Source organism: Mustela nigripes, chromosome 8 (genome assembly GCF_022355385.1).
Source record: "Mustela nigripes isolate SB6536 chromosome 8, MUSNIG.SB6536, whole genome shotgun sequence".
Taxonomy (NCBI): domain Eukaryota; kingdom Metazoa; phylum Chordata; class Mammalia; order Carnivora; family Mustelidae; genus Mustela; species Mustela nigripes.
The window spans coordinates 45,753,658-45,766,685 of record NC_081564.1 but is presented as its reverse complement, the minus strand read 5'-3'; the positions used below and the strand labels follow the sequence as shown (position 1 = coordinate 45,766,685).

Sequence of the window (13,028 nt, the reverse complement as noted above, 5' to 3'; positions counted from 1 at the left end):
ATACATACATGTACCCACCCAACCACAGGACCAAGAATTTGAGAATACTTTGACTCAGTTAAACTAAAAAAAATACTTGTTGGACACCTACTCATGGCCAGGCACTTTTTAAAGTACAGGGATACATCAGTGAACAAAATAACATGCACTCTGATAAAATACATGGTTCTAACAATTTCTTAGAAAAGCTGCCATACAGCCACGACAATTATCTCTTACTTTAAGTCTGTATTTAGAGTCCTTAGATTCTGTTTTGGTTCAGACATTTCTAGGAGTAGAGTTCATCATGGAGTCTTGAAAAGCAGACCAGTGGGAGACAATGACTTATCCTTCACCATAGCAAAGACAGTGACTTTCCACGGATAACATTGATTGTCATGGTCTCCACGAGGCACCTCTTTGCAAAAACACTGAACATACACCCTCGACTTTCAATGTTCTCCAACGTGAGCATAAACAAATGGATTCTCTTTTTTACCCGTGTGTTTAACAAGAGGGTTGAGTTCCTCTGTCCTGTTTTTTTTTCTTTTCCCTAACCACGGAAATAAAGCTTCTGTGAACATCATCTTGAGTTTATCATTTTTTAAAGAAACAGATTGAATCTCATATTTTTCCCCTCCCCTGGCTAAGATAGGGATACTCCCCATCTGTTGGTGGCCTTTCCATCCAGCAGGTCCATCCACTGAGAACACTAAATTGCTTTCAGTGAATCCATTAGCTTTGAGTACAGATGAAAATTCCATCCCACTCCCACTGAATGAAGATGTACTGTAATCACTCGTGTTTACGTGTATGAAAGGAGTTGAAAGGAAGTTGGAGTTAAAGATCGTAGATGTTCTGCGACCATTTTTATCACCACCAGGGAAAATTATTTCCAAGTGCCTGTTCTGCCTTTGGCAGGTGAGTAGCGCCATTCTCCTATGTACAGTGAAGTCATCATGAATTTAAAGGTCTATTGAACTGCAAACCATACTTAACCACATTAATAGGTGTCGAGACCTGGGTGGAACACATGACCTACAGAAGAATCAGAACAAGATGACATGGCACCGGCTCTCATAAGAGGAATTACACTTTTTTTGAGAAAACCAAAATTTAATGGTGATGTTGGAAGACATGTGGAGCTAATAGTAAGTATTTGCAAAGAGAGGAAGAAGGGATCCCTGGGCTGAAGCAACTCCCAGCAGACTTCGTAGGCATCAGACTGGAAGATGAGCCTTGAAGATGGAGAGGTTTGGACATCAGTGAGCTTGGAAAGGAGGGCGAGCAAGAACATGGTCAGAAGAGTTGTTTGGTGGAAAGAGTGAGAACATCATTCAGACTGCCATGGATGACTCCTGTGCAAAAAGAATAAGTTTAGAAAAGAGAGTTTAAGTTAAACTGTGGATGTTACTAAACACTGGGCTGAGGAGTTCAGGTTTCATCTGCTATGCAATAAAAAGACATTTGTCAAGTCATGGATGGAGAAGCAGCTATAGAAATATTCTTAGGCAGCAGCCTTCACAGTGAACTAGAAAAGAGAATGGAGCTTTTTTTTTTTTTTTTTTGGAGCTTTAAAAAAAAAACGGTTAGAGGGAAGAGCTGTTGATATGTTCGGTTAGAGTCACAGCATTGTGATTTGAAAGAAGAATTGACACATTGAGAAATTATAAATTAGGATTGGTTAAGAACATATATGACAGGGTAAAATAAAACAAGTCTAGAAGGCAAACAACAAACCCCCAAAACACAATTCTTGCAATATTCATAGCATAATGTTGGTAAAATTTGCCAAAGAAAATAAAAAAGGAAAGAAAGCCTCACAAATCAATAGTAAAACAGAACAAATTAGAAAAATGGACAAAGAACATGAACAGGAACATTTCCACAGAAATCTAAAGGTCTATTGAACTGCAAACCATACTTAACCACATTAAGGTATGCAAAATTTAAAAAAAAGATATTATTTTTGCTTGCTGATTTGGGTAAAAATAATGATAATTGTTCAATTATAATACCTAGTGCTTGAGGAATACATAATTTATGGGATAGTAAATAGTATATCCTTTCTGGAGAGCAATTTGGCAATATCATCTTGGGCCTAGGTTTTCTCTACTTCTCATGAGTCATGTCTTATGTATATACATCAATGCCTTACTCATAGGTCATATAATTGAAAATAATCTAAATGTCCATAATAAGATGTTGGATATAAAAAGTATGGACTATTATATATACATTGGAATCAATGAAGAAAAATCTTTAGTACATGGGAAAATGTGTGTAACATATTCTTAAGTTTAAAAAACAGTTTATAAACAGCTTGCATGATATGTTCCTAATTTTTAAAAATCTGTGTGTATAAATAATATGTGTATTTTGATTCTAATTCAAACAAGCTAGCTGTAAAAATATATTTTTAAGATAATCAGAAAATTAAACATGGTCTCATTAGATGAAGTTGAGAATTTATTGTTGATTTTGTCAGGCACGAGAGTGACAGTTTAGTTATGGTTTTAAAAAGATTTTAGTGTTAGAGATACATACAAAAGTGTTATAGGGGGTTTGCTTTACAGTACTCAAAAACAAAGACAATTAGATGAAAAAAATGATAAAATGTTAATAAGTATTAATTATATAGTTCTCTTTATTTTGAAAATTCCCATAATGAAAATGTTAATTTAAGAAGGTAGGCAGAACCCAGCCACGGTTTAAGAACAATGCATGTGTATGCATAGAAAAACTTGGAAACAGTATATACCAAAATAGTTAGAAATTTGCTGTTTAGATAAATGCTTGATTTTTATTTTCTTTTTTTTTTAAATATATTTTTAAAATTTCTACTGTGAACATATCATGCTTTTATAATAAAAAATAAAGAACTCTAGGGGTTCTTGGTTGCCTCAGTATGTTGAGCAGCCTATTCTTGATTTTGGCTCATGATCTCCTGATTTTGGCTCAGGTCATTATCTCAGGGTCATGAGATTAAGCCCCTGGCTGGGCTCTGCCTTCAGTGTGAATCTGCTTGATATTCCCTCTCTCCCTCTGCCTCCGTCCCTCCCCCCATTCTCTCTCTCTCTCATTCAAAATTAATAAGTAAAATCTTAAAAAAAAAAACAAAACCTCTAAATGCTTTTTTTTAAAGCTTCCTCATTTTGACTTTAAAGAAGTAAAGGAAATGGTGACACCAATAGCTGAAATGGAGAAGATGAGAACCAGGGAGGGTTTAAGAAGGAAACACTCAAAACAGGGCTTAAAGAAGTGGTAGTGATGGTAGATGTCCAAATAGAGTTCTGAACTCAATGAGAAGAGGGAGCTGAAATGATGAAGAGGTTAGGGAAGGCAGAAGCTCTGAGTTTAACCCTTAGAAGCACGCAGATATCAAATACAACAGCTTTGCAGGTCTACCTTGGGAATAATGGTTTTGAAAACTGAAGATTGTTTTTCCTCTCATTCATTTATTCCACCTGGTCCAGATACTGTTTTAGGTGCTGGACCGTGGCAAAATGGAGACGCTTGACTATGTCTCCACGGACTTACAAACTAGCGTCAGAGAGAGAAGTTAGACCCCAAACAACACAGTCAATTATAATAACTATTATGAAGAAGAGGTACAAGTTACCAGGAGAGCTTGTAACAGAAAGACTCGACCTAGTTCTCTGACATTCTGGGAATGTCAGAGAACTTTCCTAGGGAAGTTTTATTTCTGAAGGATAGATAGGAGTTCTGCAAAGAATGGGGCAGGAGCATTCAGACCAAGGGATGAGCTTACCCAAACGTCTTGATGTTGGAAAACAAAAACAAAAACATGACCACTTGAAGGACAAAGAGAAAGCCAGTGTATTGGGAGCTGAAAGTGAGGGATAAAGGGGTGTAAACTGGAGAAAGCAGTCATGGAGAACATGCGAAGGTTTCTGGGCCATGATAAAGACTGTTACTATGATAATACTTAATTCTAGGTGAACAGAGGACAGTAAAGGAGTGCAAATGTGAGTGTGGTCCCTGCAGTGCAGACATCCGAAATGAGGTCCTGCCAAGAGTATTCAGAAGACTGTTGAACTGTCAAGGTGGAAGAAGTCAATGCTTTGGACTGGGGTACCTGCTCTGGAGGCAAAGAGAAGTGGGCAGGTTAAAAAAATATATGTTGAAATTTCCTAAGGGAGAAGACAAACTAGCAAAGGGGACTGAGAAGCAAGCAGAAAAATAAAAGAAGATCAGGAAACCAGAATCAGGGAAAGCACGTTTTTCTGGAGGGAAAGAGTGGTCAAGTAGGTTGGTCCCTACCAAACAGTATATCTTGGAATTAGCAAAATACAAGTCACCGGAGACTTTGTGAGGGCAATGGGGCCAAGTGCTGAGCGAGGAGGTGGGGAGATGGGAAAAGTGAAGCATTGACGTAGGTGCCGAAATGTTTATTGGAAAACAAGAAGACGAAGATGAAGGGGGGAGATGTTTAAATTTGAACTTGTATGTAGGAATAATTCTGAAAAGAAAATAGGAGAGGTGGTGATATAAGGTTTGGCAGAAGTAAGAGGTGATGGGACTCTGAGTGCAGTGCAGGGGGTGGGGGTACTGTCCTCAGTAGGAGGCATACTCCCTTGACATCAGTGGGGGGCAAAGAGGAGAGATGGACAGACTCAGGGGGATTTATAGATCTACTGGCAAGAGCTCGAGGGAACTCCTTTCTCATTCCTTGTGGTTTCTCAGAAGTAAAAGGGTAATTACGTTTGGTGTGTGCCATGTTTGTAGAGTGCGTGCATATGTGCGCATGTGGGCTCTCAGAACAGGGGAGGCTGGAAGAGAAGGTTTGAAAAATCACAGCACACAGCAGGGAAGCAAACCAACCGGAGAACTGAAGACCTAGGAAAAGCAGACTGAGTCCAAGTCAAGTTCAACTGAGTTCCAAATGTGGACCAATGACCAGGCGAGGGGACAGTCACTTCTAAAGCCATGACAGAATAACAACCAGGACTTCGGGTGGGCCACGAACACCCCATGGGAATCTGGACAAGCCGAATCGTAAAAATGGTAGTGAGGGCCCGCCCACATATGCTGGGCGCTCTGAGGACCAGACATGCTGTAACTCACCGAAGCCCAACAACAACGCTACGGGCCGCACACTGCTCTTTCCCTGCGAGAGCCGAGGAAACAAAGGCTTGTACACATTGCCCAAGGTCAGCCAGCTTGCAGGTAGAAGCAGAATTCAAACCCACTTGACTCTGCAGCATCCATGAGGTTCCAGGCCAGCAAGAAGCCCTCGGGACACTGGAGATTCACTTAATATTTCTGCTATTAATTAATTTCAAATAAAATCAAGACCTCTCCCCAAACTCCCTAACCCTTTCCTGTTTTACTTTTCTCCATAGTACTTATCAGTCTCCATTATACGCTCACCGCTCACTTACTCACTTTGCTTGGGATCTGACTTCTGCCGCGCTTTCCACTTTAGCCACTGGTGTCAGGCTACACCCTTCCTCTCTGGACATTTTTCATTCATGGTGTCTGCGTCCCTCCTAACAACTGAAGCTATTAGCAGCTGTGACATCAGGAACATGAAACGGTGAAATTATCTCTGGATACACATTATGATGTCATGAGGGTCTTATTCCTTGCAAAACAAAACAAAACAAACAAAATGGGGCTGTTCTTATGAAACACTAGTATTTGCATCCCAGCTCTAGTACTTACTGTCATCTCTGGACATTGGCTTCCCCACCTGTAAAATGGGCATAATAATCCCTTCTTCTGAGCCTGTTGCCAGGTTAATATGATGTTATACCAAGTCCCTGGGGCATGGAGGGTGCTTAAAAATAATAACGTTTTTCCAGCCCTTCCCTTACTCACTCTTTGGTCTGCTGTTGCCAAATCCCCAAATAATGTGACCAGGGACTCTTCACTCATTTCTTTTTTTACTGCCCTAGAACAAAGGGAACATAATCAAGAGTGGGAACATTATTTGATATCTGCTTCAAAAGCAGGCTGCGTTTGATGTATGAGGCTGATGTGTGATCCTCGATCTATTAGATATTAGTATTAGACTGCCGGCTTTGTGCTGTTTATATTGGTAACATGACCCTGACCGGATCCCCAGCTGTGAGTATTAAAATGTGAGCTTTCAGTGATTGTTGGGCTTTTTTCCCTCCTACTGCCAGGATGAGGTTGAATAAGCAGTCAATGTAACAGCCTTCAGCTGAGTGCGTTGAACTCTTAAAATTCAAATATCGGGGTGTAGGGAAAACTTTGTATCTCGCGTTGCCTCCCCACCCCCAGACTACCATAAGGCACTCCTTGGATTCTGTTGCTTAGGCTGTGTTCACCATCCTCACCCGGGCCCTGCCTGTCTGGAAACTCACAGACCCTGCTGGTTGTTGAAGGAAGGAAGCCAGGCAAGAGAAGATTGGAGAGATTTGCAGAAGAGAAAGTGGGGCAGGTTGTGGCTCCCAGACATGGCCAGGAAGAGAAGAGAAGGAGGAGGAGGAGGAATGGAGGAGGGCGGAATGAGAAGGTGGAGGAGGAAGAGGACAAAGAGAAAAAGAAGCAGGGGGAAGGAGGGACAAGAAGATCGAGAACGGACTGAGCATTTGATCCATATCACGCTCTTCTCAACCCGCTTAATTTCGTTTTCTTTCTCAACAATCCTACAAAGTAGGTCCTTGAGTACCTTAAGGACGGGTCTCCCTTCTGTCACTCCTGCCTGTCCCTTCTTGAAGCCATTCTGGGCATCAAATATCGTTTTCCACTCCGTAGACTAAAACACAACCTTGGCAGCGGGCCATCTAAGGTTCTACGGGAACGGTTCCCCATGGGTGAGGGCACCATGTAGCACCAGCCAAACCCAGATTCTTTTGAGAATAAAAGCAAGAGCTGTTTGCAATAATGCTGGGAACACAGATGAAAACCCAGCCTGCCGTGGGTAATGCAGACGCACGAGCCCCCTCCATGTCCAGCCTGTGCTGTCCACCTTGCTGAGCCGCTGTGTCCTACCGTGCTATGTCGCCTATAAGGCAGACTGACCCGACCCTACCTTCCTCACTCCAATCTCGAAAACTCCTTCTTCAGCCCCTCTTCAGAAACAACGGCTTCTGTGAAGTTCATGTCGAGTTCTTCAAAGCCAGCTTGCAGAGTGGTGAGAGGCCAGATGATGACTGACCTATGATGACTCCAGGGGTTCAGATCCCAGCTCCACCACCGACATGCTGCACGTGCTTGGGGAACTCACTCACGTTCTCTATGTCTTGGCTCCCTTTTTTTTCTAATGTTGAGATAATAGAGCCTTCTTCGTGGGGTGGCTTTGAGGACTGAGCGAGTTCACAAGTGCATGGGTTTCGGGGGGATCGTGGGCTGCTCAGTGACGTGGGGCACAGATGTGCCCGTGTTCACCCATGTACGCACGCCTGAGTCCACCCGTAAGGCACACATTTTCTCCTTTGAGGACAAAAAGAAATTGTCAAGTGGAATGTTAAATGTCAGAGGATTCATAGATCCTTTTGTCAATAATAACCCCCAGTTTTTATTATGGTGATTTTTGACATCATCTTAATCAATCCAACATGTTAAAATTTCTAAGATCCTTCTAGGACTCAAGTAATTCTAGAAGCTATCCCATATAGGCTTCTTGCCGGCAGGAGTGTGGGATGGTCTCAAAATGCCTTTTATAAATAAGCAGAATAGGTTCCCATCCATGTGATGCTATTTCGGAGTTCAGTAACATTTATTTTACCTAAGACCTGCCTTATTAAAGTGCTAATGCTCCTGAGGTAAGTTATCTTCAGTTATTTTTACCTTAGTGTGAATGCATTTCCAATCCTGTTTGAGTGAAGGCATGGCAGAAGATACCAGATATTCCTAAGGGGTGGAAGCAGGGACTTGGAAGGGTAAGAAAGAGTGTGGAAAGGCAAGACTTCAGATGACAAAGATGAATTCTGTCCACATCACACTTTCACCTGGAGCAAAACACGCTTGCAGGGCTCATAATGCAAAATACCTTCTGAGTCTTAGCCAAAAGTGGCCAGACAACCCCTCCAGCCCCCCACCAATGCCCTCAAACACACACACATACACACATACTTGACTCAATTCAAGTCATCTGCCTCCCTCAAGCCCGGGTTCATGGGGACTTTTGCTATTGTTGTTGTTAGTCTCTGGCTGTCATTTTGAAGCTTTTTCCCCCCACAGATTTTAATTGAATGTTCCAGAGGGGAGGTATTTCCAGCATTTAGTTTTGAACTTTTGCCTCACATTGTGACCAATTAAAATATGACTAACAACAGAACACACTTTCTTTTTCTTCAAGCATCACCCCCAACAGAGACAATGGGACTTGAACACCATATTATTATTTTCCATGCTGTTTGACTTAAATCAGGGAAAAGTTTTGTTTTGTTTTGTTTTGTTTTTGGAAAGTTCTTTGAAAACTTTTTGACAATCTCATTTGGTCTTTTCTTCCCCTGTTCCATGTATATATTGGGTGGAACTCTTTATAGTCTGCTTTCTTTACAATTTTCACGTCAAACCTCCTTCTATAATACAGAGCAGTGGTCCCTGCTACGTGACTGAAAGTCAAGCCATGATGGATGGCTTTCAAGATGATACTAATACACAGATAGAGGGTGCAAATCCATCTGAGCCCAGCCTGGCCAGCAGCCCTCCACTTCTGTCCCCCTGTTGCCTCTTTTCCCTTTCTCCACGTCTTTGGCACACCCCTCGGGTTCCCAGCCACCTCTCAGGGAAAGGTCTTCTATTGAGCAAAGAAAAGAGAACACATCATTGATGAAGGACCCAAGGCTGCTCTCTCCATATCTGAAGTGTATCTATAATGGCACTCTTGCTTCCCTCTGACCCTCAACTTCAAGAATTCCTCTTCTTCTTATGCAGCTGATCCCTTTCCTTTCTGCCCACCTTTGGCTCTTGGCTAAAAAAGTATTTTCCCTTCTGTCTCGTGAATTTTTATTCTCCCTCTTCACCATCTCTCAAACTGAAAACATATGCACGGTTCCTCCCTCATTCTAACAAACCTCCCCATAAACTCCTCCCCCTACCCCATGACCTTGTCTTTCTCTTCCACCACCAGGCTGCTGGACAGACTAGCCCATGTCCCTCACTATGACCACCTCAACTTCACCAGCCCCCTGATATTCAGATCCCACCATATTAGACTCTATTGGCATTGTGATCCATGGGCTCCAACAAAAGTCAGGAGAGGACCTGGTACTTAGTAAATTGCCCTTGGATTCAGGCCAGGACTTTGGTAATAGGGATAATGTGGTAAATGAAAACAAAAAGTGAAGCTGAAAACTCAACTGTCCTCCCTCTTTTCCAGATAGAACCAAGGAGGTTACGGAAAGAAAGAAAAAGAAGCTTCCGGCTGTGCCAGAAAACAAAGGAGTTTCACAGAGTTGAAGAGCAAGCCTCTAAGAAAGATGTTTGCCCCAAAGATGCTTCAAAAGGCAAGGAGGAAGCTTATCTACGAAAAGCTAAGCATTACCACAGGGAATATAGGCAGATATACAAGACTGGAGCTTTGAACAGCGACGATGGCAAGAAAAGCTGGCAACTTCTACCTACCTGCAAGAGACCACAGCAGCATTTGTCGTCAGGATCCGAGCTATCAGTGGGGTGAACCCAAAGGTTCAGAATGTGGGTGTTGTAACTTCTTTGCCTCGACCAGATCCTCATTGGCACCTTTGTTAAGCTCAACAAGGCCTCAGTTGACATGCTAAGGATTGTGGAACCATACGTAGCATGAGGGGGACCCAGACCTGAAGTTGGTGAATGAATTGATCTTCAAGTGTGGTTCTGGCAAAATCAACCATGAAGCAAATTGCCCTGTCAGAGAGCACATTGATTGCCCCATCTCGTCATAAATATGGCACCATCTGCATAGAGGGTCTGATTCACGAGGTCTATTCTGTTGGAAAACGTTTCAAAGAAGCAAACAACTTCTTGGCCCTTCAAAAGATCTCCTCCATGAGGGGGTATGAAGAAAAAGACCACCCATCTTGTAGAAAGTGGAGATGCTGGCAACAGGGAGCACCAGATCAACAGGATTATTACAAGGATGAACTAAGGTACCTACTGTGATTATTTTTTGTAATTTCATCATTTGATAATGACTACTTTCATACTGAAAACAACAACAACAACAACAATTCAAGTGCTCTTTTTGGTCTGTTTCCAGAGCCAAAACTAGTCTGGGAATGAATGCCTAAACCCAGAGACGGCAATACTAGTACCCCTCAGCGGAAAGTGGGGGTGTCTGTGTCCACACCAGTCCTTGACATTGAGCCCGTGGGAGATAGCAAGAGCAGGAGATGGAGACCTAGCATTGCTACAGGGAGCATGATTCCAGCTGGGAGATAATCAGGCAAAAGAGAAGCAACAGGACATCCTCCTGCTTGCTTCTCTGGGCCTCTGAGGCTCACGGGATTGTTTATGTGTGTGAAGGAAAAATGGAGGTGTCTACCTTTCTAGAGGTTCCTGACCATTCTTCCCTGTCCTAGCACCTTCCTGCATGTTCTCCAGTCCGGCTACTTTCTTTAGTCAAGAGAGCAAAAGGAGTGTTCCTCAACAACATTACTTGCACATTTACCACCGGCAATCGCAGCTCTCTTCTGCTGGATAAAGTTTCTGACAAACTTTTTGAAGTTAATCCTTTTCCCAGGTCTGAAAAGAAGCCTCTTCTTTGTAATCAAGCAGGTAAGAGGATGAGACAATGACTCTTGCTCTCTGCCCCAGTCAGCTCCTGCCCTTCCCCCCATGTGCACATTCTCTAGGAAGGAACCTCAGAGCACTAGAGTTTCCAATTGGGGTCTTGGCCTCTGTGCCAAGTGCCAAGTGATGTCTGGCAGTGCCCATTCTGATGCGTCCTGGCGGGCGAGCTGAGGCCCCCAATTCATCTCACATGAACCGTGAAATAGCCAGCAGATGGCCAGCCATCAGATGTGTGGTCACTACTGACCCTGCCTAGATTTGAACCTGTGACCCCTAAGTAAAGAGTTTTATGTTGCAATAACAATGCCTGAAGGGTCTAGGTGCTCTCCAAATCCCTACCTTTTAAATTAGCACTTTGTAGTTAGTCACTGAGGAAGGAGAAGAAACGAAAGAAGGAATGAACTGAACACCTGCCATCCTTAAGGAAAGGAGGAAAACTGGGGGAGGGGAAACTAGCTCTTACAGCCTTGGTGGGGGAAGCTGTTGCTTTTTAAAGCAGGGTGCCATCTGAGAAGTGACTACCTCTTACCATCACTCTGCAGGGCTATTGGAAACACCTGCATTGGCCTTCGCTCTGCTTCGTTGGTTGTCTTCATTTGCTTGCTTAAACAACTGGAGGTGTTTATACCTTTGTAACAAAATCACTTTCTTGAACAGGATCACAATAATGAAAGGAAATTCTCTTCTCCCCAAAACTTTCAGGAGCTTCAGCCCCCTCCTTCATTAATTCAGTCTACCCAGCTCCAAAGTGGAGAATAAATACGATTGTGTCCATTTTGCAGATGGGAATGGCGGGAAGTTCAGAGGCTTAATGCAGTCTTTGTTACCCACGTGCTGAGAAATAGTCTTGGCCATTGACAAAACACAGAATGAAAGTGATTCATTCACAGTGTCAGTTTGTTCTTCTGCAAATAAGGATAATAGGAAGTTTGTGGGATGCGTGAATTCATGCATATCCAAGTCTGTGCCCAGTGTGCAGATCTGCCAGGTGGCTGCTCTGCACACCTCAACCAATATTTTGCCACCGGTCATCTAAAACACGACATGAATGATCCCCCCTAGAGTTGCCCAATCAACAGCCATGCCAACCCCAGTGTGACTCACAATGCTTTCTCTGTAAGCATTAGCCTTCATTGTGAGTTTGGAAGATCTTCTGACTTCAGCAGGATAGGTGGCCCAGAAGAGCCCTCTCTCCAGGCATATGCCACACACAAAAAGAAATGTCAGTTTGAGGACATTGGGAAGTCACCAAGGCTGTGCGAAATCATGCTGTCGACGTCCCAGAGAGGCAGGAAGACCATTGAAAGCTGACTTCCCCCCTAGAACAGTGGTTCTTGAAGCGCGAGCACGGAGGGAGCTATGGCACAGGGGACCTTGTTAGTGCTACAAATAATCAGGTTCAATCCCAGATCTGCTGAATCTGAAACTTTGAGGTGAGACTCGGAAATCTTCCATAGCAAAGCCTCTCATTGATTCTGGTGGTCTGAGTGCAGCTGAAAGACTGAGAAGCAGGGCAGGAATTTGGGGAGTCTCAAAGGCCTGGGGAGTTAAAACACCATTCTGAAGATAAAGACCAAACTCCTTGCTTAATGTGGCTTTTGAGGTTCTGCGTGATTTGGCCCCTACCTATCTCTCTAACCCCTTCTAAAATATCACTTTATTTCCTCCTCCTTAATCTTCTCTGGACTCTTTTAATTCGCTTGTACTTGCCATGTTCCTTCCTGTCACAGGGCCTTTGCATGTGCTGGGAATATTCTTTCTTTCTCCCTTCAACTAGTTAATACCAATTCATTCCTCTGATTACAAATTGTTTCCTAAGAGAGCTTTTGTCAATCTTCCCATCAAATCCCCTTATTATCAGTTTTCATGGAAGGTGACCTTCTGTCCCTCTCTTTTGTAGCACTCAAAATAATCTAATTTTATATTTGATTAGTTATTAGTTATTATGAGTCATGTCTATCTTTGCTGACCACTGTGTATTCAGCCCATGTCTATAGCACATATTACACTCAAGAAACAGTCACTGAATAAATTAATAAATAAATAATTCATCAGGAAAAAGGAGTGCTTTTTTTTTTTTTTTTAGTAGTGCTGTTTTTATTCCAAAAATGAGAAGACTGGATTTTCTGACACTCAAATAAGAAACATCCCAGAAGAATTACATACCAGGGGCTCTAAGTCAGCATTCCAGCTTACCAACTATAAACTTTTTTTCGTTCCTATATCTGAAACCAGTTGAGAAGCAGACACAAGAGAGAGACTGATGGAGATCAAAATATGAACTTAATTACTAATAAATCTGAATTGGAGAGCTGTGTTCAACTAATGGCCACAATCAA

The 13,028-nt window shown here is 42.7% G+C and overlaps 1 pseudogene; it reads left to right on the top strand.

The window, feature by feature from the left end:
* Positions 1–792: 792 nt before the first annotated feature.
* On the top strand, positions 793–10,045 carry LOC132023919 (large ribosomal subunit protein uL30-like; annotated as a pseudogene).
* Positions 10,046–13,028: the final 2,983 nt, after the last annotated feature.